Raw genomic sequence first — 26,344 nt, forward strand, 5'->3', positions numbered from 1 at the left:
ACAAAAATAAGTGGATTTTATTTTCAAGAGGGATGTTTTTCTTTGGGATTTTTTTATTAAATTGGAAGTACTTTTTAGTAGGGGTGAAAAAAACCACTAAGATTTAAAATGGGTAGCAAAGTTGAGTGATACCTAATTTGAAAGGTTTTTTTAGGAAAAATAATGTTTAAAGTATAAAGAAGCTTCATTATTAATGGTATCGAAGAAAAATTAGTTATTAAGATGTTAATTATTCTAAAGGGCGTTTATTATTTGTCAAATAAGAATAAAGTGAATTGTTTTTACACTTTGATATTTCTAGAAGCTTACACTTGAATTTGCTTGCATGCAGTGGTAAGTTTACTTAAGCTTTGTTGTGAATTATCATATGGACGTCACTTTTAATTTGTTTTTTTCCTTTTTTATAGTAAGACCTTAAAAGTGAATAGAATAATTACTTTTAAGAACGTTTCATACCAATATAGGTTCATAAACGTTTTGTTTTAAAGATATCGGGTGTGGAAAATTTTAGGAGAAATTTTAATTATTTTTCATAACTTTTTTAAAATAAATTTACCTAAGAACTATTAACGTTTTGTCGTAATTATTATTTGAGTGTTATGGATCAGGAATATGTAGTAATTTAAGATAGAAAATAAACTACATATTATTTTTAAGGAGATTCCGTAGGTATTAATATTTAATTTTTTAGATGATTTTAATATGTATATAAGATAAGAACACATAGTGCAAAGGTACTAATGATTTTTATCACGATACAGGAGTTATGTGTATAAAATAGAATTGTAAATTTGGAATTGTTTGATGCGTACGTTATGTGAAATAATCGTGTCAAGACAATGGGTATTCATAACAGGACCAATTAGGATTAAATGGTGGATGCGAAAGAAGAGAGATTTTTTATGTGTGGCGTCATCTGGGAACCTGGGTTGCAAGTTTCTTCTTTGTGCGATTTTACAGATTTCTTTTTGGTGTCTCTTTGCAGATTTCTTCTTCGTGTGTACTTGTAGATTTCTTGTTTGTGGTAATTTTCTGTACATCGTGCATGACATTAATGACATTTTTCAGTAATTGTATCCTGAGAGTTTTTTGTTTTTTTATTTATATTAAATGAAATGTAGAAATTAACTTAAAAGCGTGCGTTAAATGAAAATGTGGAAGTTAAAATTGAAAAGCAAAATACAAAAGTGGTGTCATCTCAGTCGATCGACAGAATATCTGTAGAATTAGAAATTAGGAGGTAAGAAAGAAACAAAACTCATTGTCCAAAGAGTTTTTAGTAATTCTCCACTTTCAATAACTATTCTAGTACTCACAGATTAAATAAATTTGTCTTTTTTCTAACGCAATGAAAACTTATTTATTGTAGCGTCTTAAAGCAGCTTTTTGATAACGATCATATTGTTTTGACTCACCTTGTACTTGTAATTGAAAGTTATCTAGTGTGAGTTGCAAGATTGGTGAGATTCCAATACTTTTGTGTTTAATTAATGATATTGAATATTAGATTCATTGTGGAAACGTAGGTACTATAGCTGCCTGTCTCTTCCTTTCAGCACAAGAATTGCAGCGAAAAAGATTGTGTCATCTCGGAAAGTGCAAGCTGCCTGCTAGTGGAAGTATTCCTGACGGCGACAGAAAAAGGTAGGAATTCAAAATTTTTACGGTGTTAGATGTGAATGAGAGTCACCATGCAATTGATGAAAATAATCGTTGTCGAAGAAATAATTTATATTCAAAATTAATGGAATGAATATTACAACAGTGAGTTAATTTGAAAACGAACCACTTTTGATATTTCTGGGATTATAGAAAATGTGTTAATATACAAAAATAAATGGATTTTATTTCAAGAGGGATGTTTTTTGGGGTTTTTCTATTAAATTGGAAGTACTTTTTAGTAGGGGTGGAAAAAACCACTAAGATTTAAATTGGGAATTTTAAATGGGTAGCAAGGTTGAGTGATATCTAATTTGAAAGGTTTTTTGGGAAAAATGATAATTGTTAAATAAGAATAAAGTGAATTATTTTTAAAGTTTGATATTTATAGAAGCTTTTACTTGAATTCTTTACATGTAGTTATAATTTTTCCAGGTAAGTTCACTTAAGGCTTGTTGTGAATTATTATATAGATGTCACATTTAATTTGTTTTTTTCCTTTTTTATAGTAAGACCTTAAAAGTGAATAGAATAATTACTTTTAAGAACGTTTCATACCAATATAGGTTCATAAACGTTTTGTTTTAAAGATATCGGGTGTGGAAAACTTTAGAAGAAATTTTAATTATTTTTCATACTTTCTTAAAATAAATTTACCTATGAAATATTAACGTTTTATCGTAATTATTATTTGAGTGTTATGGATCAGGAATATGTAGTAATTTAAGATAGAAAATAAACTATATATTATTTTTAAGGATATTCTGTATGTATTAATATTTAATTTTTTAGATGATTTTAATATGTATATAAGATAAGAACACATAGTGCAAAGGTACTAATGATTTTTATCACGATACAGGAGTTATGTGTATAAAATAGAATTGTAAATTTGGAATTGCTTAATGCATAAGTTATGTGAAATAATTGCGTTAAGACAATGGGAATTCATAGCAGAACCAATTAGGATTAAATGGTGGATGCGAGAGAAGAGATTTTTATGTGTGGCGCCATCTGGGAGTCTGCGTTGCAAGTTTCTTCTTTGTGTGGTTTTGCAGATTTCTTTTTGGTGTGTTTTTGCAGATTTCTTCTTCGTGTAAACTTGTAGATTTCTTGTTTGTGGTAATTTTCTGGACATCGTGCATGACAATAATGACATTTTTTTATAATTGTACTGTAAGAATTTTTCGTTTGTTTATTTATATTGAAATGTGGAAATTGACATAAACGCGTGCGTTTGAAAGGAAAATGTGGAATTTAAAATTGAAAAACAAAAAAGAAAAGTGGGATGTCATTTTAGTCGATCGATAGAATATCTGTGGAATTAGAAATTAGTAGGTAAGAAAGAAACAAAACTCATTGTCCAAGGAGTTTTTAGTAATTCTCCACTTTCAATACCTATTGTATAATTTATAGATTAAATAAATTTCTCTTTTTTTCTAACGTAATGAAAACTTATTTTTGGTACCTTTATAAAAAAGTTTTTTCATAAAGATTATATTATTTTGACTCAACTTGTACTTATAGTTCGAGGTTATCTAGAGTGAGTTGCAAGATTGGTTAGATTCCAATGTTCTTGTGTTTAATTAATGATATTGAATATTACATTGTTCGTGGAAATGTATGTACTATAGCCTCCTGTATTTTCTTTTTAGGACAAGAACTGCAGCCAAAGGATATGAAATTGTGTGTGTGTCCACCCTGAATGCCGCGACAAAGATTGTGTCATCTTGAAAAGTGGGAGCTGCCTGCTAGTAGAAGTATTGCTGACGGGACAGAAAAAGGTAGGAATTTAAAATTTTTATGGTGCTAGATTTGAATGAGAGTTACTATGCAACGAAAGAAAATAATTGTTATCAAAGAAGTAATTTATATCGAAAATGAATTGAATGAGTATTACAACAGTGTATTAATTTGGAAACGAACCACTTTTGATATTTCTGGGATTATAGAAAACGTGTTAATATACAAAAATAAGAGGATTTTATTTTCAAGGGGGGACTTTCTTTTGGGGTTTGGTATTAAATTGCAAATACTTTCTAGTAGGGATGGGAACAATCACTAAGATTTTAAATAGGTTGAGTGATATCTAATTTTTTTATTTATTTTTTTTCGTTTTATTGAAAGGTTTTGGGAAAAAATTATGTTCAAGCCGTAAGGAAGTTTCATTATTAAATGTTTTGGGAAAAATGATGTTTAAACTGTAAAGAAACTTCATTACTAAATGTTTTGGGAAAATATGATGTTTTGTCATTAATGGTATGGAAGAAAAATTGTTTATTAAGATATCAATTATTCTAAAGGGCCTTTATTATTTGTTGAATAAGAATAAAGTGAATTGTTTTTAAACTTTGGTATTTATCGAAGCTTTTACTTGAATTTGCTTGCAAGTAGTTATAATTTTTGCAGGTAAGTTTGCTTAAGGTTTTTGTGATTTATCATACAGCTTTTACTTTGATTTGTTCTTTTGCTTTTTTGTAGCAGGACTTTAAGAGTACATAGAATAATTACTTGGAAGAACATTTCATACCAACATAGGCTCGTAAACGTTTGGTTTTGAAGATATCGGGTGTGGAAAATTTTAGAACAATGAGGTTATTTTCATAACGTTCTTAAATTAAAATTACCTATGTACTATTAAAGTTTTGTTACAAAAAGTGGGCCACTGTATTTAGTATTTCATGGTGTGTTTTATTATTGCAAGTTCTAAAATTGAAGGAATTCTAACCTAGATGAAGATTCGCGGTTTTTTTTGCGACGTTGCCAGTTCCTCCCTTTTCTCCCAAAACGAAAATGAATGATTTAATTTTCATTTGATCTTTGAATTTCACGGTGAAATAGCACATTTAACAAATTCATTGCTCAGGGAAATTATTTATCATCATATTTTAAATAGGAAAAACCATCCCCGAGGTGTTTCGGGCAATAAACGTGTTAAAAAACACCTAAGAAACAGATGATGTATCAATTATTACTATTAGGTCATGAGTATTTGCATTTACTCGATTTAAATGGTTGTTTTAATAATTATTATGAAAATTTGGAAACAAAAACACGTGTAGTAAAGGATACCGAGGAAGGAATAGTAATAATTGATACATGATTGATTTATTAGTGGTTTTTTAACACATTTACTGCCCGAAACACCTGGGGTGGTTTTGTCTATTTGAGATATGATGATGAATGAATTCCCGGTTTGGGGAAGGTGTGAAAATGATAATTTTTGAGAGAAAGGGGGGGAATGGGGGATATTTTTGCAGAGAAAACTGGGGATTTTCATCCGGGTTAGAATTTCTTGAGATTTTAGGATTTTTTGCACAAGCCGGCAACACTGTACGGCACCGGGCCCAAAGAGGGCCCGGACAAAGTGACGGACGCAACGCAAAGTTACGTGGAGGCGATTGGCCTCCAGGTAACTTGGCGAGGAGTCGGCCAGTTTGGCCGACCCCTCTTTGGGGGTCTTCAACCTCGTTTTTCGGATTCGGCAGAACGACAACGTCGACATATCGGAGTCATCCCCTTAGAGAGCGGGGGAACGCGGGAATTATTCATGGGGCCAGCATGAATAAGGCCTTTGTTCCCGGCGCTTTCCGAAAAGATGGCGGCGACATGCGCCGCTGCCGTTGACTGGTCTCGAATCCCGAGTAGATGAAGACGGTGGGAATCGGCAAAAGCGCGAATGTCTATACACTTGTTTCTTTGGAAGCGGTGGGTTTTTCGCGTGGCTCCATCTTTTAAGGGTTCGGAAAGGTAGTTAAAACGGTAAAAGACGAGAATGGGATAACCTCTCGGATCGTCAAGAGTGTCTGGAAAAAGTAAATGAAGATGGAAAATTTTGGAAGTTAATTATTAAAAAATAAAAGAATTGATTATCTACGGGATTCAAGATTAGAAGATTGCGATCCACAAATTTACAAAGTAAGAAGAAAGTAAAGAAATACTGGATTTTTCCATAAAATTTACTCTAACAGTGGAATTTGAAATGGTACCGTGGATGGAGAAATATTACAACAAAGAGGTAAATTAAGGATCTAAAAGCATATATTTCCAGGAAGCAAACGGAGGGACGTATTAAAAAAGGGAACACAGAAAGAGTGGGTCTGGAACAAATACTTTTTTGGTTAGGTTTACGAGCACGAGATTAGTAGTGAGGATTTTCAAGAGAAAACCTAAAAGGATGGACGTTTAACCTACACATTAGGAAGAAAGAAGGTCGGTTGCTCCTCAGATTTGATATAAATAAGATTAAACCATTAAGATTATAGAGGATTTCCTCGACAGATCAACAATGACCAAAGGTCCAGAGGTAGACACACTTAACTTTATTCAAAATTTGTAAGGAAAGTTAGATTATTGCTCATATTCATCGATAGGAAAGGCACATTTTTGAGTGGAGGATCGAAAAGAATCTAGGTTAAGAGCAAAAAGATACCAAGGTAGTACATTGTAGCTTTATCGAAGAATAGTGCTTTATTTATTTCTTCTTAGCCAAAAGGATATGATTTATAAGGGAAGGAAAGAGGGTGGTTACTTGGATACATGGAATTTTGAAAGACAAAAATTGGAAATTACAAGAACAGCAAAAGTGAAAATGATCGAGTAAGGAGAAAAAGAAAGGCAGCCAAAGTATTTTTTCAGCAGGAAGGAGATATCGAGATTTGGAGGATTGCAAGTAAGTGGATTATTAGGAGAATGCTTTTTGTCTTAAGAGGAATAGGAATTTCTTAGTTATTTTGATGCATCAGAAGGACATTTGATTAATTTAAAAGGAATTGTGTGAAAAATTGTACCATAACTTATGGATTATTTTGGAATTGAATATTTGAGAAAATAGAGTATTTAATTGGAGCACCGTACTACCGGAAAGGGTAATTTTATTTTGAATTTGTATGTGAGTATAGTAGGTAGGGTGTTTTATGGATATTTGGAAAATTCACCATTATAAGTATTATTTGTCTTATTGGAAATAATTTATTTAAAAGGTAAGAGACAACAGAAGGTATTACACATTGAAGATTAAAATTGATTTATGTAGAAATGGTGAAAATATATTGTTACATTAGTAGATATTGTAGGAAATTAAATTGTGATTATTATTTAAGTGTTATAGGTAAGGAGGATGTAGTAATTTAAGATAGAAAATTAACTGTGTATATTATTTTTTAAGGAGAAAAATTAGATAGATTTCTGTAAGTATTGATATTTAATTTTTTAGAAGATTTTAATATTTATATAAGGTAAGAAGAAATGGTGTAAAGGTACTAATGATTTTTGTCACAATATAGGAATTACGTGCATAAAATAGAATTGTAAATTTGAAATTGTAGATGTATATGTTATGTGAAGTAATTCTGTGAAAATATTAGGTATTCATAGTAAGTAAAGGTAGGGATATAGTACAGGATTTCTCAGGGTATTTTTCTTTTGAGGGAGTGGATAAAAGATACGGAGGGGAGGTAGATGGAAAAATGTACGAGAAACATGCATATAGAATGTAAAACTTTAAAGAAACTGGGTAGGATAGCAATTAGGAGTAAACGGTGGATGCGAAAGAAGAGGAGAGATTTAAACACAAAAATAGGACTTTATTTGTTATATGGAGGGATAATATAAAGACATGTAAGAAGAACGGGAGGGAATGCAAATAGCTGCATAAAAGAATGGAGAAATTTGTTAGTAGATTATTTGTTAACAGCAAAGATTATTCCTCCTGGATTTCGAGGATAAGACTAAGAAAGAACATTTATTTCAGAAGGAACAAATGAGCATGCATATTAAAATTAACGATATTAATAAAGGTATTAGGTAACTTATGGAAAACTTGTTTAGAACGATAGAATAAGGGAAGTTATATTATTTTTTTAATTATATTTTATTAGTGTTAGTATGTAGTCATTGCCAACTAGGAGCTTCCTAAAATTGTAGAGGAACTTTAGGGCTTAGAAAAGCCATTGGGGCGATTTTTCTCGGAAGATCTTTGAAAAAACACTGGTTTTTAAGGATAACTTGGGGATTCTGGGACAAAATGGTGAACGAGATATATTCACTGGAACCGTGAAGTTAGGAAAAGTAATTACAGGAAAAAACCGAAATTGTGAGGTCTAAGTGGAATTAGGGACGACGAATTTGGAAGGTTTAGCGATTTGGTGTTTTTGGAAATTTCTAAGCAGCTCAGGAAGGGCTGGAAAAAGACTTGGAAGAAAAAGCATTGGACAAGTCAAGTGAGAAGTAGAGATTGCACGGGGGTGCAATATTCATTGGAGAAGATATAAGAGAGAAGGTGGAAAACAAGATTGGTTTATTTTGAGAAGGGTTTGAACAAGTGGAATCGTGTGTAAAATAAAGGGATGAATTTGGACGATATGGCAAATGAGGTTTTCTTAAGAAAATATTAAAAGGAAGATGGATTATAGAACGTCATAGATTTGAAAGATTTTTAAAGAAATTATTTTAATTGTTTCTAAATTAACATTATGTATGATAATTTTTTATAGTGTTGTTTACGTATAAGTAGGATATTTATTAGTTTTAACTTTTGTAATTGTAAACTAAGGTAAAAGAGATAATAGGATGCTCCACATAATTTGCACACAAGTGGGCCAAGTGTGCAAATTATTGGGATAACATTAAACTGGCACCAACAGGTACTATCACGGTTCTAAAGGATTTATTAGAACTGGGAATTTGCTAGTCTGCTTTTTCGTGTTTTTACTTCATTTTATGATTGATTAGTATGTTATACTGTGTTTCTTGCAGGAGTAGGCTCTTTACGTAGTCTACATACTGTGCTGGTGAGATATAATTTGTATTATTTCAGAATTTTATTAGTGCTTTAGTCTTGTGTGAAATAGACTGTTAGGACGTAGGTTCTATTTTAATTGTACAGGGTATAGGGAAATAACTTTGTCAAATTTAACCGACGATCGAGAACATTATTTGGAACGGAGAGTTCTTTTGAACAGGAAAGAGAAACGTTTGTAAATTGACGAATTATTATTTAGAATTAGAAAATTAGAATGGCTAACCCGAACTAACCAGGATTAGAATGGGAAGTACGAAGGTAGCAAAGTTATTTCCCTAACACTGTATATTATATTTACGGCGGGTGCGTGTAATCCCCGGCGAGTTGGAATTGACGAAGCTAGAAACGTAACGTTGCTTTTGTATTTAATGAGAAAGTAAAGCAAATAGGGAAATTACCGTGATATTTGAGGAGATTTAATTTTTGGACGTCGTCGTAAAGAAGGGAACTATTAAACTGAGTCATTTAAAATGGCCATTCGAAGTTGAATCATTAGTAGTCAGCTGTGGAATTTTACACGAGAGAAATAGAAGATGAAAAGTAGGTCGCAGCGGGATCGTACGAATTTGAACGACAGGGCAGAGTGAGGTTATATTGCTTTATTTATTACTACTTTTAACTTTGAAGATTTCGATTAAACATTTAAGCTATTTTTTAAGAAAAGAGGTCGAATTGTTTAAAAAATGAACAATAATTGTCGAAAATGTCGTCCATTCACTTGAACGTACAAGTTTACCAGAACTTTGATACTTTTGAAGACAGTGTCGAAATTTCTGTGGTGATAATTGGTCACTGCCCAAATTCGTGCTTTGAGACTTTGATTACGTGTACTTACGGGGTAAAAGTGTTATTTTATAAAACTGGGAACAAGAAGCAACCCAGAGGTGTGATGTGCGGGGGCCAAGGTGGGTAGATATGCTTAGTGCACGAACTTATTAAACGATCGATTGAATTCTGGAAGGTAAACTAAGGTTATAAGAGCTGTGGTTATATTATGTTGAACATAATCGTGTGGTAATTTGTCTAAAATGTAAAGCAGCTTTTTGATAAAGATGTGATTGTTTTGAGTCAACCGGTACTTGTACTATGAAGTTATTTAATGTGAGTTGCAAAGATGAGATGCAAAGATTCCAACGTTCTGGTGTTTAACTAAGAATATTGAATATTATATTTTTCGGGGAAACGTATGTACTATAGCTGCTTCTCTTTTCTTTCCAGGACAAGAACTGCAGCCAAAGGATGTGAAATAGTGTGTGTGTGTTTGTGTTCGTCCCAAATGCAGTGAAATGATTGTGCCATCTCCGAAAGTGGAAGCTGTTTGCTGGTGGAAGTATAGCTGACGGCGACAGAAAAAGGTAGGAATTTAAAATTTTTATGCTGCTAGATTTGAGGGAATGTTACTATGCAAAGGAAGAATATAATTGTTATCAAAGAAACAATTTATATTCAAAACGAATCGAAAGAGTATTAAAACAGTGAGTTAATTTGAGAACGAATCACATTTGATATTTCTGGGATTATAGAAAAAGTGTAAATATACAAAAATAAGGGGATTTTATTTTCAAGGGGGACATTCTTTTGGTGTTTTTTTATTAAATTGCAAGTACTTTCTAGTACGAAGGGAAAGAACCAGTAAGAATAAAATAGAGAATTTTAAATAGGTAGCAAGATTGAGTGATACCTTATTTGAAAGGTTTTTTTAAAATTTTTTTGGTTTTCTGGAAAGGTTTTGGGAAAATTGAAGTATAAGCGGTAAAGAAGTTTCGTTAAGAAAGGTTTTTGGAAAAAATGATGTTTAAACCTTAAAGAATCTTCGTTACTAAATGTTTTGGGAAAAAGGATGTTTCCTTATTAAAGGTATCAAAGAAAAATTGTTTATTAAGAGGTTAATTATTCCAAAGGGTCTTTATTATTTGTCGAATAAGAATAAAGTGAATTGTTTTTAAACTTTGATATTTATCGAAGCTTTTACTTGAATTTGCTTGCATGCAGTTATAATTTTTGCAGGTAAGTTTGCTTAAGGTTTTTGTGATTTATGAAACAGCTTTTACCTCGATTTGTTCTTTTGCTTTTTTGTAGTAGGACTTTAAGAGTACATAGAATAATTACTTGGAAGAACATTTCAAACCAACATAGGCTCCTAAACGTTTTGTTTTGAAGATATCGGGTGTGGAAAATTTTAGAACAATGAGGTTATTTTCATAACGTTCTTAAATTAAAATTACCTATGTACTATTAAAGTTTTGTTACAAAAAGGTGGGCCAGTGTATTTAGTATTTCATGGTGTGTTTTATTATTGCAAGTTCTAAAATTGAAGGAATTCTAACCTAGATGAAGATTCGCGGTTTTTTTTGCAACGTTGCCAGTTCCTCCCTTTTCTCCGAAAACGAAAATGGATTATTTAATTTTCATTTTATCTTTGAATTTGACGGTTAAATAACACATTTAACAAATTGATTGCTCAGGGAAATTAATTATCATCCTATTTTAAATAGGAAAAACCATCCCCGAGGTGTTTCGGGCAGTAAACGTGTTAAAAAACACCTAAGAAACCGAATTATTACTATTAGGTCATGAGTATTTGCATTTACTCGATTTAAATGGTTGTTTTAATAATTATTATGAAAATTTGGAAACAAAAACACGTGTAGTAAAGGATACCGAGGAAGGAATGGTAATAATTGATACATGATTGATTTATTAGTGGTTTTTTAACACATTGACATGACTGCCCGAAACAACTCGGGGGTGATTTTGTCTAATTGAGATATGATGATGAGTGAATTCCCGGTTTGGGGAAGGTGTGAAAATGATTTTGAGAGAAAAGGGGGAATTGGGAAATTTTTGCAGGGGAAACTGGGGATTTTGATCCGGGTTAGAATTTCTTAAAATTTTAGGATTTCTTGCACAAGCCGGCAACACTGTACGGCACCGGGCCCAAAGAGGGCCCGGACAAAGTGACGGACGCGACGCAAAGTTACGTGGAGGCGATTGGCCTCCAGGTAACCTGGCGAGGAGTCGGCCAGTTTGGCCGACCCCTCTTTGGGGGTCTTCAACCTCGTTTTTCGGATTCGGCAGAACGACAACGTCGACATATCGGAGTCATCCCCTTAGAGAACGGGGGAACGCGGGAATTATTCATGGGGCCAGCATGAATAAGGCCTTTGTTCCCGGCGCTCTCCGAAAAGATGGCGGCGACATGCGCCGCTGCCGTTAACTGGTCTCGAATCCCGAGTAGAAGAAGACGAAGGGGGTCGTGAAAATCGCGAATGTCTATACGCTTGTTTCTTTGGAAGCGGTGGGTTTTTCGCGTGGCGCCATCTTTTAAGGGTTCGGAAAGGTAGTTAAAACGGTAAAAGACGAGAATGGGATAACCTCTCAGATCATCACGAGTATTCGGAAAAAGTAAATAAAGATGTAAAATTTTGGAAGTTAATTATTAAAAAATAAAAGAATTGATTATCTACGGGATTCAAGATTAGAAGATTGGGATCCACAAATTTACAAAGTAAGAAGAAAGTAAAGAAATACTGGATTTTTCCATAAAATTTACTCTAACAGTGGAATTTGAAATGGTACCGTGGATGGGAAAATATTACAACAAAAAGGTAAATCAAGGACTTAAAAGCATACATTTCCAGAAAGCAAACAGAGGGAGTTATTAAAAAACAGAACACAGAAAGAAATGGTCTGGAACAAGTACCTTTTTGGTTAGGTTTACGAGCAGGAGATTAGTAGTGAGGGTCCTCAAAGGAAAACCTAAGAGGATAGATGGAAAGTTTAACCTAGATATTAGAAAGAAAGAAGGTGGGTTGCTCCACAGATTTGATATAAATAAGATACACCATTAAGATCATAGTGGATTTCCTCGACAGATCAACAATGACCAAGGGTCCAGAGGTAGACACACTTAACTTTATCCAAAATTTATACGAAAAGTTGGATTATTGCCCATATTCATCGATAGGAAAGACACATTTTTGAGTGGAGGACCGAAAAGAATATAGGTTAAGAGCAAAAAGATACCAAGGTAGTACATTGTAGCTTTATCGAAGAATAGTGTTTTATTTATTTCTTCTTAGCATAAAGGATATGATTTATAAGGGAAGGAAAGAGGGTGGTTACTTGGATACATGGAAATTTGAAAGACAAAAATTGGAAATTACAAGAACAGCAAAAGTGAAAATGATCGAAAAAGCTGACTGGGGCCGAGTAAGGAGAAAAAGAAAGGCAGCCAAAATATTTTTTCACAAGGAAGGAGATACCGAAATTGGAGGATTGCAAGTAAGTGGATTATTAAGAGACCGCTTTTTGTCTTAAGAGGAATAGGAATTTCCCAGTTATTTTGATGCATCAGAAGGAAATTTGATTAATTTAAAAGGAATTGTGTGAAAAAGTGTACCATAAGTTATGGATTATTTTGGAATTGAATATTTGAGAAAATAGAGTTTTTAGTTGGAGCACCGTACTACCGTAAAGGGTAATTTTATTTTGAATTTGTATGTCAGTAAAGTAGGTAGGGTGCTTCATGGATATTTGGAAAATTCACCATTATAAGTATTATTTGACATAATTTGTTTAAAAGGTGAGATAACAGGTGTTATTATAAATTGAAAATTAGAATTTATTTGTATACACATAGTGAAAGTATATTATTTTTGAATTAGTAAATATTGTAGGAATTGTGAATTACATTATGATTATTATTTAAGTGTTAAGGATAGAAAGTAAACTGGATATATTATTTTTTATAGGAAAAAACTAGGTACATTTTTGTAAGTGTTGATATTTAATTTTTTAGATGATTTGAATATTTATATAAGATAGGAAAGATAGTGGTAAGGTACTAATAATTTTAGTGAGGATATAGAAATTATGTGTATAAACTCGAATTGTAAATTTGAAATTGTAGATGTATATGCTAAGTGAAGTAATTGTATTAAAATATTAGGTATTCATAGTAAGTAAAGGTAGGGATATAGTACTGGATTTCTTAGGGTATTTTTCTTTTGAGGGAGTGGAAAAATGTACGAGAAACATGCAAACAGAAAGTAAAACTTCAAAGAAACTGGATAGGATAGCAATTAGGTGTGAAGGGTGGATGCGAAAGAAGAGTAGGGATTTAAACATAAGAATAGGACTTTATTTATTATATGGAAGGATAATACGAGCATTTGTAAGAAAAATGGGAATGAATGAGAAAGAATGTATATTAGAAAAGTAGAATTTGCCAGTAGGTCATTTATGTATTTATAGTTCATAAGAAAGTAAAGATTATTACTTTTGAATTGTAACAGTAGAGGTGAGGAAGAACTTATGTATATTTTAGAGGTAAATAAGAGGAGCTTTTAGAAGGAACAAATGAACACGTACATTAAAATTAGAGATAATTTATGGAAAACCTATTTGGAATGATAGAATAAGGGAAGTTATTACTTTATTATATTTTATTAGTATTAGTAAGTAGTGATTGTGAACTGGGAGCTTCTTAAAATTCCAGAAGAGCTTTTGCAGGAGCTAGAAAAGCTATTTGGGCAATTTTTCCTGGAAGATCTTTGGAAAAACACTGTTTTTTCAGGATAACTTGGGGAGTCTTGGACAAAATGGTGAACGGGATGTATTGACTGAAATTGTGGAGTCAGGAAAATTGACTATGGGAAAAAACCGAGATTGTGGAGTCCTAAAAGGGGTCTAACTGGAACTTGGGATGATTAATTTAGAGGATTTAGGGATTCGGTGCTTTTAAAAATTTGTAAGAAGTTCAGGAAGGAAGGGAAATGGTCAGTGGAGATAAGATTTTTTCCTGAAAGAGGAGAACTGGAAAAAGACTTGGAGGAAAAAAGCATTAGGCAAGTGAAGCGAGAAGTAGAGATTGGAGTACGAAGGTGCAGTAGTCATTGTATAAGACACGAGAGAAAAGACAACTAACAAGATTGGTTTATTTCGAGGAGAGTGGGGAAAGTGATAGGATGAATTTGAACGATAAGGGGAAAGAGGTCTTCTTAAGAAGACATTAAAAGGAAGATGGATTATAGAACATTAGAGATTTTAAGGATTTTTAAAGAAATTGTCTTAATTATTTCTAAATTAGAAAACTATTTAGGGATAAGTAGGATATTTATTAGTTTTTAACTTTTGTAATTGTAAACTAAGGTAAAAGAGATAATAGGATGCTCCACATAATTTGCACACAAGTGGGCCAAGTGTGCAAATTATTGGGGTAACATTAAACTGGCACTAGCAGGTATTTTCACGGTTCTAAAGGGTTTATTAGAACTGGGAAAGTTGCGACGGTAGAGACAAAAACAGGTGGCGAATTTGCTAGTTTGTGTTTCTATTCTTTTTTTATATATTTGCTTTTGAAGAAACACGGAAAAGTATTTTATATTTGTGCGTTTTACACATTATCTTTAAATTGAAGAATTTTTCACGAGTGCTGTAGTCTTTCGTTAGAGAGACTATCATTTTATTTTAATTATACATCGTGTCGGGGAAATAACTTCGGAATAGGAAAGAGGAAGAAGATTCGTAAACGTAACTATTTTGATTTCTTTGGAAAAAGAGAGACACATTTGAAGAATTGGCAATGTGTCTTTTAGTTTGTTTCATTTGGATACTTCTTTAGAAAAGGAGAAATCAAAGTAGGAAAGTTATTTCCCTAACACTCCGTACAATTAGGATAAGTGGGTGTCATCGTTAGTTACTTGTGAAGGACGACGAAATTAATATTAAATTGCAACATTGCTTTTATAAGCATGGAGACGAGGAAGTAACGAAAAGAAAGAGGACGGGATGATTCCCGCGCATTTTCGGAAGTTATCGTACCGAGGGAACCATCAGAACCGACATCTGCACCGAAAATTGACGTTCGAAGTTTGCACGAGAGAAACGGAAGACGAAAAGTAGGTCGCGAGGAACGCATCGCGTAGCTCGACCATTTTCTGTCAAAAAGAACTTTTTGACAGAGCGGAGAGAGGTTACGTCGCCATATTTACTTTGTATTTCGAAGACGTTAAGGCGTATGACTAATTTTTAACAAAATTAGTCTAATCGTTCGACAAATGAACAATAATTGTAGAAAATGTCGTCCATTCACTTGAACGTACAAATTTACCAGAACTCCGATACTTTCGAAGACATCGCGGAGAACCGGTGGGGTGATAACTGCACACTGCTCAAATTCGTCCTTTGAGACTTTGATTAGGTGTGCTTACGGTGTAAAAGTGTTATTTTATAAAACTGGGAACAAGAAGGAACCCACCCAGGGGCGTCAGGCGTGGGGGCCGAGGTGGGTAAATATGCTCGGTACTGGAACTTACGAAAGGAATGACTACATTCTCGAAGATAAACTAAGGTTATTCGAGCTGTGGATGAAGGAATTTGTCTAACAAGTAAAGCAGCTTTTTGATAAAGATCTAATTGTTTTGAGTCTTATATTCTGGGGTCATGTAGTGGGATTTGCCACGATGAAATGTAAAGATTTCAAAGTTCTCATGTTTAAGGATATTGAATATTAAATTCTTCGTGGAAAGTATGTGCTATAGTAGCTTCTCTTTTCCTTCCAGGACAAGAAGTGCAGCCAAAGGATGTGAAATTGTGTGTGTGTGTGTGTGTCTACCTCGAATGCAGCGATAAAGATGGTGTGATCTGGGAAAGTGCAAGGTGCCCACCAAAGGAAGTATTCCCGAAGAAGACAGAAAAAGGTAGGAATTTAAAATTCTTATTGTGTCAGATTTGAGGGTTAAGCAGTTGACGAAAATAATATTGAAAAGAATTGGAAAGAGTATTTTAACAGGGTGTTAATATGAAAACGAACCACCTCTGATATTTCTGGGGTTATAGAAAAAGTGTAAATATACAAAAATAAGTGGATTTTATTTTCAAGGGGGAATTTGTTTTGGGGTTTTGTATTAAATTGCAAGTACTTTTTAGCAGGGGTAGGAAAACCACTAAGATTTTAAATAGGTGAAGTGATACCTAATTTTTTAAAGAATTTTTTGTCTTTATTAAAAGTTTTGGGGAAAAATGATATTTAAACAGTAAAGAAGCTTCGTTACTAAATGTTTTAGGAAAATTGATGTTTAAACAGTAAAGAAGTTTCGTTAAGAAAGGTTTTTGGGAAAAATGATGTCTAAACAGTAAAGAAGCTTCGTTACTAAATGTTTTGGGAAAAAGATGTTTCCTTATTAAAGGTATCAAAGAAAAATTGTTTATTAAGATGTTAATTATTCCAAAGGGCCTTTATTATTTGTGGAATAAGAATAAAGTGAATAGTTTTTAAAGTTTGATATTTATCGAAGCTTTCACTCGAATTTGCTTGCATGCAGTTATAATTTTTGCAGGTAAGATTGCTTAAGGTTTTTGTGATTTATGATACAGCTTTTATCTGGATTTGTTCTGTTGCTTTTTTGTAGCAGGACTTTAAGAGTACATAGAATAATTACTGGGAAGAACATTTCAAACCAACATAGGCTCGTAAACGTTTTGTTTTGAAGATTTCGGGTGTGGAAAATTTTAGAACAATGAGGTTATTTTTATTTATAACCTTCTTAAATTAAAATTACCTAAGTACGCTTAAAGTTTTGTTACAAAAAAGTGGGCCACAGTATTTAGCTTAGTATTGCATGGATGTGTTTTTATTATTGCAAGTTCTAAAATTGAAGGAATTCTAACCTAGATGAAGATTCGCGGTTTTTTTTGCGACGTTGCCAGTTCCTCCCTTTTCTCCGAAAACGAAAATGGATGATTTAATTTTCATTTGATCTTTGAATTTCACGGTGAAATAGCACATTTAACAAATTAATTGCTCAGGGAAATTATTTATCATCCTATTTTAAATAGGAAAAACCATCCCCGAGGTATTTCGGGCAGTAAACGTGTTAAAAAACACCTAAGAAACCGATGATGTATCAATTATTACTATTGGGTCATGAGTATTTGCATTTATTCGATTTAAATGGTTGTTTTAATAATTATTATGAAAATTTGGAAACAAAAACACGTGTAGTAAAGGATACCGATGAAGGAACGGTAATAATTGATACACGATCGATTTATTAGTGGTTTTTTTAACACTTACTGCCCGAAACACCTCTGGGGTGGTTTTGTCTAATTGAGATATGATCGAATGTGCTATTTCACCGTGAATTTGGGGATGGTTTAAAAAACATGATTGAGAGAAAAGGGGGGAATTGGGAACTGTTGGCAGAGGAAACTGGGGATTTCGATCCGGGTTAGAATTTCTTAAAATTTTAGGATTTCTTGCACAAGCCGGCAACACTGTACGACACCGGGCCCAAAGAGGGCCCGGCAAAGTGACAGACGCGACGCAAAGTTACGTGGAGGCGATTGGCCTCCAGGTAACCTGGCGAGGAGTCGGCCACTTTGGACCGACCCCTCTTTGGGGGTCTTCACCCTCGTTTTTCGGATTCGGCAGAACGACACCGTCGAGAACACATCGGAGCCATCCCCTAGAAAGCGGGGGAACGCGGGAATCTTTCATGGGGCCAGCATGAAAGATGCCTTAGTTCCCGGCACTTTCCGATAAGATGGCGGCGACATGCGTCGTTGCCGTTAACTGGTCTCGAATCCCGAGTAGATGAAGACGAAGGGAATCGTGAAAATCGCGAATGTCTATACGCTCGTTTCTTTGGAAGCGGTGGGTTTTTCGCGTGGCTCCATCTTTTAAGGGTTCGGAAAGGAAGTTAAAACGGTAAAAGACGAGAACGGGATAACCTCTCGGATCGTCACGAGTATTCCGAAAAAGTAAATAAAGATTGAAAATTTTGGACGTTAATTTATTAAAAAATAAAAGAATCGATGATCTACGGGATTCGAGATGAGAAGATTGGGATCCACAAATTTACAGCGTAAGAAAAAGTAAAGAAATACCGGAATTTTGGATAATATTTACTGGAACAGTGGAATTCGAAATGGAAACGTGGATGGGGAAATATTACAAAGAAAGAGGTAAATTAAAGACCTAAAAGCAAACATTTACAGGAAGCAAACGGAGGGGCTCACGGAAAAACAGAACACAGAAAGAAAGGGTCTGGAGCAAATACCTTTTAGGTTAGGTTTACGAGCACCAGATTAGTAGTGAGGTTCTTCAACAGAAAACCCAGCAGGAAGGATCGAACATTTAACCTACAAATTAGGAAGAAAGAAGGTGGGTTGCCCCACAGTTTTGACATAAAATGATGGAACCATTAAGATCATAGTGGATTTCCTCGACAGATCACCAATGACGGAGGGGCCAGAGATATAGACAAGGAACTTTACCAAAAACTGGTATCGAAAGTTGGATTATTGCTCACATTCAAGGATAGGAAAGATAGATTTTTCACCGGAGTAGTCGGATTCAAAAGAACTTAAGTTAAGGGCAAAAAGATAGCAAGGTAGTACTTTGTAGTTTTATCGAAGGACAGTGGTTTATTTATTTCCTCTTAGCAAAAAGAATAAGATTTATAATGGAAGGAAAGAGGAAGCTCACTGATATAGATTCTTGGAACTTTGGCAAGAGAGAAGTAGGAAATTACGAGAACAGCAAAAGTGAAAATGATCGAACAAGCTGACTGGGGCCCAGTAAAGGGAAAAAGATAAGGGCCAAAGTATTTTTTCACAAGGAAGGAGATTTTGAGATTTGGAGGATTGCAAGTAAGTGGAACATTACGAGATTGCTTTTTTGTGTTAAGAAGAATAGGACTTTGTTAGTAGTTAATAAGTAATTTGTGGGTTTAGTTTTGAAAGTGAATTAACAATTTTCTAGTTTCTAGTTATTTTGATGTATGAGAAGGATATTTGATAAATTTAAAAGGAAATGTGTGAAAAATTGTACCATAACTTATGGATTGTGGATGGACTTGTGGAATTGTAATTTGAGAAAGTAGAGTATTTAATTGGGGCACCATATTACTGTAAAGGGTGATTTTATAAGTTAGTACAGTAGGTAGGGTGTTTGATTGGTATTTGGAAATGTAAGGTGAAAGATTCACCATTATAAGTATTATTAGAAATAATTGAGGATTAGATTTTATTTATATAAACATAGGAAAAGTATATTATTTTTAAATTAGTAGATATTGTAGGAATTGTGAATTACATTGTGATTATTATTTAAGTGTTAAGGATAAAGATGTAGTAATTTAGAATAGAAAGTAAATTGGATGTATTATTTTTTATAGGAAAAACTAGGTACATGATTTGTAATTGTTTAGATGATTTGAATATTTATATCAGATAGGAAAGCATAGTGTAAAGGTACTGGTGATTTTTGTGAAGGTACAGGAATTATGTATTTAAAAGAGAATTGTAAATTTGAAATTGTCGATGCATATGTTAGGTGAAGTAATTCTGTTAAGATATTAGGGGTATTCATAGTAAGTTTAAGTAGGTAGGGACATAGGAAAGGACTTTTTAGGCAATTTTTCTTTTGAGGGAGGAGATGTAGGTGGAAAAATGTAACAGAAACATGTACATAGAATGCAAAACTGGAGAGAAATTGGAAAAGATAGGAATTAGAAGTAAATGGTGGGTGCGAAAGAAGAGGAGGGATTTAAACATAAGAATAGGACATTATTTATTATATGGAAGGATAACTTGAGCATATGTAAGAAAAATGGGAAGGAATGTATATTGGAAAAGTAGAATTTGCCACTAGGTTATTTATGTATTTATAGTTAATAAGAAAGTAAAGATTATTTCTTGTGAATTTCAAGGATAAGAGTAAGAAAGTACATGTATTTCAGAGGGAAGTAATTAGAGCTTTTAGAAGGAACAAATGAATATGTAACATGTATATTAAAATTAGTGATATTTATAAGGGTATTAGGTAACTTGTGAGACACACGTTTGGAGGGATAGAATAAGGGAAGTTGCATTATTATATTTTATTAGTGTTAGTATGTAGTCATTAGAAATGTGTCAGCTAGGAGCTTCCTAAAATTGTAGAGGAACTTTAGGGCGTAGAAAAGCCATTTGAGGAATTTTTCCCGGAGGATATTTGGAAAAAAGTCTGTTTTTAAGCAATACTTGGGGATCCTTGGACAAAATGGCGAACGAAATTTATTCACCGAAATTGTGAGGTCTTAGAAAGGATGTAACCGGAACTAAGGACAAAGGGGAAGATTTGAAAGAGGCTTAGGAAGGGGTCGGAACTGGTGAAAGGAGATAAGATTTATTCTGAAAGATGAGGAAAACTGGAAAAAGACTTGGGAGAAAAAAGCATTTCCAGCAGTGGACAAGTCAAGTGAGAAGTAGAGATTGAAGCACTGTGGTGCAGTATTCATTGGAGAAGAGAAGAGATAAGAAAAAAGGTGGAAAACAGGATGGGTTTATTTTTAGGAGGGTTTGAATATAGTGGGCAAAGTGATAAGATGAATTTAAACGATATAGCGAATAAGGTCTTCTTAAGAAAGCATTGAAAGGAAGATGAATTTGAACGATTTCTAAAGAAATGGTCTTAATTGTTTTTAAAGTAAGATGTTATGTATATAGGATTATTTTTGTGAATGTAACATTAATAGAGAATAAGAGGGAAGAGGAGGGTAGGCTGAAGGGGCCTTTTTAGGATGCCTCACATAATTTGCACACAAGTGGGCCAAGTGTGCAAATTATTGGGGTATTATTAAACTGGCACTACTAGTAGGTACTTTTACGGTTCTAAAGGATTTATTAGAACTGGGAAAGTTAAGAAAAAGAGAGGTAGGGAATTGCTCGTTTGCTCGTTTGCTCGTTTACTTTTCCAAATTTGTACTACATTTTATGATTGATTAGTATTTTATACTGCGTTTCCTATAGTAGTAGATTCTTTGTGTAGTTCACGTACTGTGTGGGTGAGATATAACTTGTATTATTTTAGAAATTTATTAGTGCTTTAGTCTTGTGTGAAATAGACTATTAGGACGTAGGTTCTACTTGAATTGTACAGGGTATAGGGAAATAACTTTGTCAAATTTAACCGACGATCGAGAACATTATTTGGAACGAAGAGTTCTTTTGAACAGGAAAGAGAAACGTTTGTAAATTGAGGAATTATTATTTAGAATTAGAAAATTAGAAGGGCTAACCGGAACTAACCACGATTAAAATAGGAAGTAGAAAAGTAGCAAAGTTATTTCCCCAACACTGTACATTTACTGTAGGTGTATAATTCTTGGCGGGTTTCGATTGACGAATTTTAGGTTAGCATTAGCAGTCAGCCGTGGTAATTTACACGAGAGAAATAGAAGATGAGAAGTAAGTCGCAATTCGATCATGCGATTTGGAATGACAGAGTAGAGTGAGGTTATATTAATTTATTTATTACTATTTTTAAGTTTGAAGATTTCGATTGAAAATTTAGGCAATTTTTTAAGAAAAGAAGTGTAATTGTTTAAAACATTGATAATAATTGTGGAAAACGCGGTCCACTCATTTGAAAGTTGAAGTTTACCAGAACTTTGATACTTTTGAAGACATTGTCGAGAACTTGTGTGGGGTGAAAATTGCACACTGTCCCAATTCGTTCCTTGGGGCTTTGATTACGTGTGTCGATTGTCTCGGAAGTAATTTTTGAAAACTGGGGACAAGAAGTAACCCACTGGTGTAAATTGGAATTGGTCGAAGGATTCCACATAACATTCTCGAAGATGAACTGAGGTTATACGAGCCATGGCTCCATCACCTCGGACATAACCCCATCGTACTTTGTCAGGGTGTGCGGATGAAGGTATTTGTGGAACACGTAAAGGTGCCTTTGGAAGTATTTGAGGATTATTTGTATTTTAGATTTGCATAGTTTGAGAATTTGCACATTCCGAGCTATGAAAGTAGGTATTATGACTGAGGAGGGATGGATTCGAAAGATTATTATGTGGTGTCTCATGGGACTAGGTGCAATGAATTGTCATTGTTTCAGATTCCGAAGGATGAAGTACTCGGAACACTTGCATTTGGTGATAGGTGCCAGAAGATAAGTCGAGGGGACAATGTCTTCAAGAAAGCATTGGAGGTTTGAAGCTCCTTAATTAATTTTGTGAGAAAACAGATGAAATGCATACAGTAACTGAGAAAGGAAAAGGGAGAAATGGAAGGACCCAATGGTAGGTAAGTGATGAAAGTAAGAAGTAGTGATAGGTCGAGGGATTTGAGAAGAAGAGTATTTTGTGAGGAACGAAAAGTGAATTGTACTTTTTCCTCTAAATTTGAGAGTCGAGTAGATGTGTAATTGGTACTCGAGCAGTACAGTTTGTGATATTGTGTGGTTCTTTAGCATTGCTCATGACTCGTGTAACAAGAAATGATGGATTCTTTTGAATTGTAAAAGGGGTTAAGGGATAAATAAATGGAAAGATTTGAAAGTACATTGAAGGGTACTAGTTTCTTAATGAATTTTTGAGAGAAACATATGAATTTAGTAAAAGTGCAAAGAAACTTTTCGTTCCTAGATAGGAAATGAGTGTATTTTCGATTTTATGATTATGAAAAGTGTTATTTTTGATAAAAGATGAAATTTAAAATTGAAATAACTAATTTTCTATGGTTTATGTATTATTTAACTGATTTTTGATAACATTTCTGTTTGTATTTTACTAACTGGATATTATATTTATTAAATTTGTGACTCTTTTTGTATTACTTTTGATGAGTCGAAAGAGTACTTGTCGAGGTGATACATTGGAGTGGTGGTATATTTGGTAACTGTATATTATTTATTATTATTATTATTATTATTTTTTAAGAAGCTTTTAGAACTAAAAGAAGGGTGTTTCTTCTGACTGCAACTAATAAAAGCAGAATTGAAGGATTTTGTGTGAGATTATTTCTAAACCTGTTACCCGACGAATAGGAAAGTGGTCTTTTGGGATTGGGGAGAGGATTGTCTTATTTTGTGGAAATGTAGTAACTTTTTATAGGTATTGTCTATATTTTTGGAAACATTCCCCGCAGTATTATGACTGATTTAGAGCTTGTACTTTGATATTTTGTATTTATTTATTGGATATTATTGGTGTTTCTATGAATGAAGAAGAGATACATGGTCTGCATTATATTGAGAGATGAGTAAAGTGTTTCTAAAGACATGTACTCTTATTTATTTATAATTAGAGGATAGTTTAGATATTTAAAAAAAAGTGACACATTAAAGGGTGGTATATATTGATTATTAAATTGTATTGTGAGGGTCAGGATGCACTGTGGAAATTTGGGGATGTAGGGAAGACAGAGAAACTAAAGTAATTTGTATTTTTCTGATTTGACTGTCTTTTGAGAAATTGAATAACTTTGAATTTTGAAGTAAAGGGGAGATTATTCTTTGGGAAAGGCCAACAAGTGATTTAGATTTTTTGACTTGAAGTGTGTAGTAGATTTAGGGGGACATTTCTAGTGTAATTTTGTATTTTTTAGATTTTCACGGGTGTTACTAGTGATTTGTAATTATTTAGATAGAACTATTGAGATAATTTTTGTATTTCTTTATTGCTGAGATGATGTATTACTTTATTTATTTGTCTGATACTGCGGGGAAAGAGATTAGATGATTTGGAAAGTATTTAAAAAAAAAAGGGACATTCTTAGGGAAGATGAGATTTGGGAGGGGGAACTGAGGATTTTAGAAAAAAGGGAATAGAAGAAGATGGGGGATTAAGGGACATTATGGAGGGAAATTGGGGGTTTTATTAATAAAAAGGGCTGAGGGATAAGGGACAGGAGTATTTGGATACTATAAAAAAAGGATGAGGGACAGGAGTAAGGGAACATTAAAGAAAAGGGATGAGGGAGAGGAGTATGGAAACATTATAAAAAGGAGATGAGGGATAGGAGTATTTGGATATTATAGAAGAGGGATAAGGGGCAGGAGTATGGGAACATTTTAGAAAAGGGATGAGGGATGGGAGGACACGGAATAAGGATGAAGGATAAGAGTGTACTAAAAGGGGATGGAAGAGATTAAGAGGAAGGATAAAGGGGGGACTAGAAAGGGATGAGAGATAAGGTGAGTATTATGAAGGAGAAGGAGGAAAGGAGCAGAGAGGATTGGCAGGATAGGAGAAGAAGACGACGACGATGCTGAAGCAGAAAAGGGGGACTAGAGAGGATATAGATTTTAAGAAGGAGGGGGAATGGGGGCTTTTATGAGGGATGAAGGAAGGGGGGCTTTAAAGGAAAGGGAAGGAAGGCTAGAAGGTGAGTATTTTAGAAGGGATGGAGGATAAGAGAGAGGGAGGGGAATTGAAGGCTTTTGGAAGGAAGGTGGGATTATGAATGGGATGGGGGAATGCTGGGGGACTAGGAAGGGAGCTATGAGGGGGAAAGGGGGATTATAGGGATGAGGGAAAGGAGTATTTGAATTGGGAAGGGAAAGGGATGAAGGATGGGAATTTGTGAACTCTGGAGAAGGGGGATGTGGGAAAGGAGTATTAGAACTTTCACGGGGAAGGGATGAAGGATAGGAATTCTTGAACATTAGGGAAAGAAGTATTGATACAATCGGGGACGAACGATGAGGGACAGGAGTACTAGAACATTGGGGGAAAGAAGTATTGCTATTACAGTGAGGGAAGAGAGTATTGATACAATGGGGGACGAACGACAAGGGATAGGAGTAGGCTAACTAGAGATTGAGAAAGGATGGGATTTAGAAGCGACGGGGGGACTAGGGATGAGGGACAGGAGTGTGTAGATATTATTAGAAGGGATGATGAATAGGGGACTAGTGAGAAGGGGATTATAGTGCTTTAGTGGGGATAAGAGAAGGCACGGAAAGAGATGAGATGAGCTGGAAAGGGTGAAGGGGAGAGACTGGAAAGAAGGGACGTGTACTGATGGGGGATTAGGGAAGGAAGTATTGATATTACTAGAGAACTGGGATGTAGTGGGAGGACATAGGGAAGGATTCGGAGATATTTCCAAGGGAACTCGCAAGCGGGGGCTTGTAGGGATTAGAGAGAGTGAAGAGAACTAGGAAAGGGATGAATTAAGAGATATTAGAAGATGTGAGAGGGAGAGATAGTGAAGGAACTATTATTGTAGGGATGGGAGACGGAGATGATTGAAGGAAGTAACTTAACTTGGATAGTAAGAGAGCTATTTATGAAGGATTTATAGGAGAGCTACTATGATTAACTGTGTGAGAAGACTATTTAGAAGGGACTAGATGATTTACTGAGCTTTGAGCGGATAGCTATGAGAGATATTTTAGGAAGAAGGGAACTAGATAAGGAATTTATAAGAACTGTAGAGAAGGAACTACTAGAAGAAACAATGACGGGATATTATTAAGACATTATATTCCTGACGGATAGAAAGAACTACTGAAAGATGAGTGATTTAGGCATTAGGGGAGATAAGAAACGGATGGATTATTAAAAGAACTGTGAGATTTATAGAGGAAGGTGAAGTATTAGATTAATGAGAGAGAGATATGAGTATGTATTGATAGCTAGAGGATGGATTATTAGGAGAACTATGAGAACATTGATATTTTACTAGATTAGAAGGATTTATTGATGATTATCGAGCAGGATTATAGATCTGATGACTATATTATAAAAAGACTGTAGATATTACAGCGTGGGGAATGAGGAGAATAGAGATACTAGTATTGAATTTGAGAGAGATATTAGGCGATGGGGATAACTAATCTAACTTATGAGAACATAGGAAAAGATGAACGAACTATGGGAATGATAGATATTAGAGGAAAGTAACGGATGATATAGATATTATAAGAAATGTAGGATATTTGTGAATCTATTTGGATGTAGCTTGAGAGATGTATTGATTAGAGAGGATGTGATATTAGGAGAAGAGATGGGATTAGAAAGGAAGGATGGATATCAGTGTATTTCTTTGGATTTGATGGAAAGGGGGGAAGTATCGAAACGTACAGAAGATATTATG

The 26,344-nt window shown here is 34.1% G+C and overlaps 1 long non-coding RNA gene across 7 annotated transcripts; it reads left to right on the top strand.

Moving 5' to 3' along the window:
• The first annotated feature begins 1,105 nt into the window (after positions 1-1,105).
• On the top strand, positions 1,106-23,427 carry LOC136409167 (uncharacterized). Of its 7 annotated transcripts, none has more exons than XR_010752161.1 (9): positions 1,106-1,240; positions 1,557-1,644; positions 3,315-3,443; positions 9,680-9,816; positions 16,027-16,164; positions 18,464-18,629; positions 18,682-18,858; positions 18,911-19,117; positions 22,359-23,427. It is a non-coding gene; the product is annotated as an uncharacterized lncRNA (long non-coding RNA). The 7 variants fall into 7 exon arrangements; XR_010752157.1 differs by having other exon boundaries at positions 18,698-18,858; positions 22,359-23,426; XR_010752159.1 differs by lacking the exon at positions 1,557-1,644 and having other exon boundaries at positions 1,118-1,240; positions 18,698-18,858; positions 22,359-23,424.
• Positions 23,428-26,344: the final 2,917 nt, after the last annotated feature.

Source organism: Euwallacea similis, chromosome 5 (genome assembly GCF_039881205.1).
Source record: "Euwallacea similis isolate ESF13 chromosome 5, ESF131.1, whole genome shotgun sequence".
Lineage (NCBI taxonomy): Eukaryota > Metazoa > Arthropoda > Insecta > Coleoptera > Curculionidae > Euwallacea > Euwallacea similis.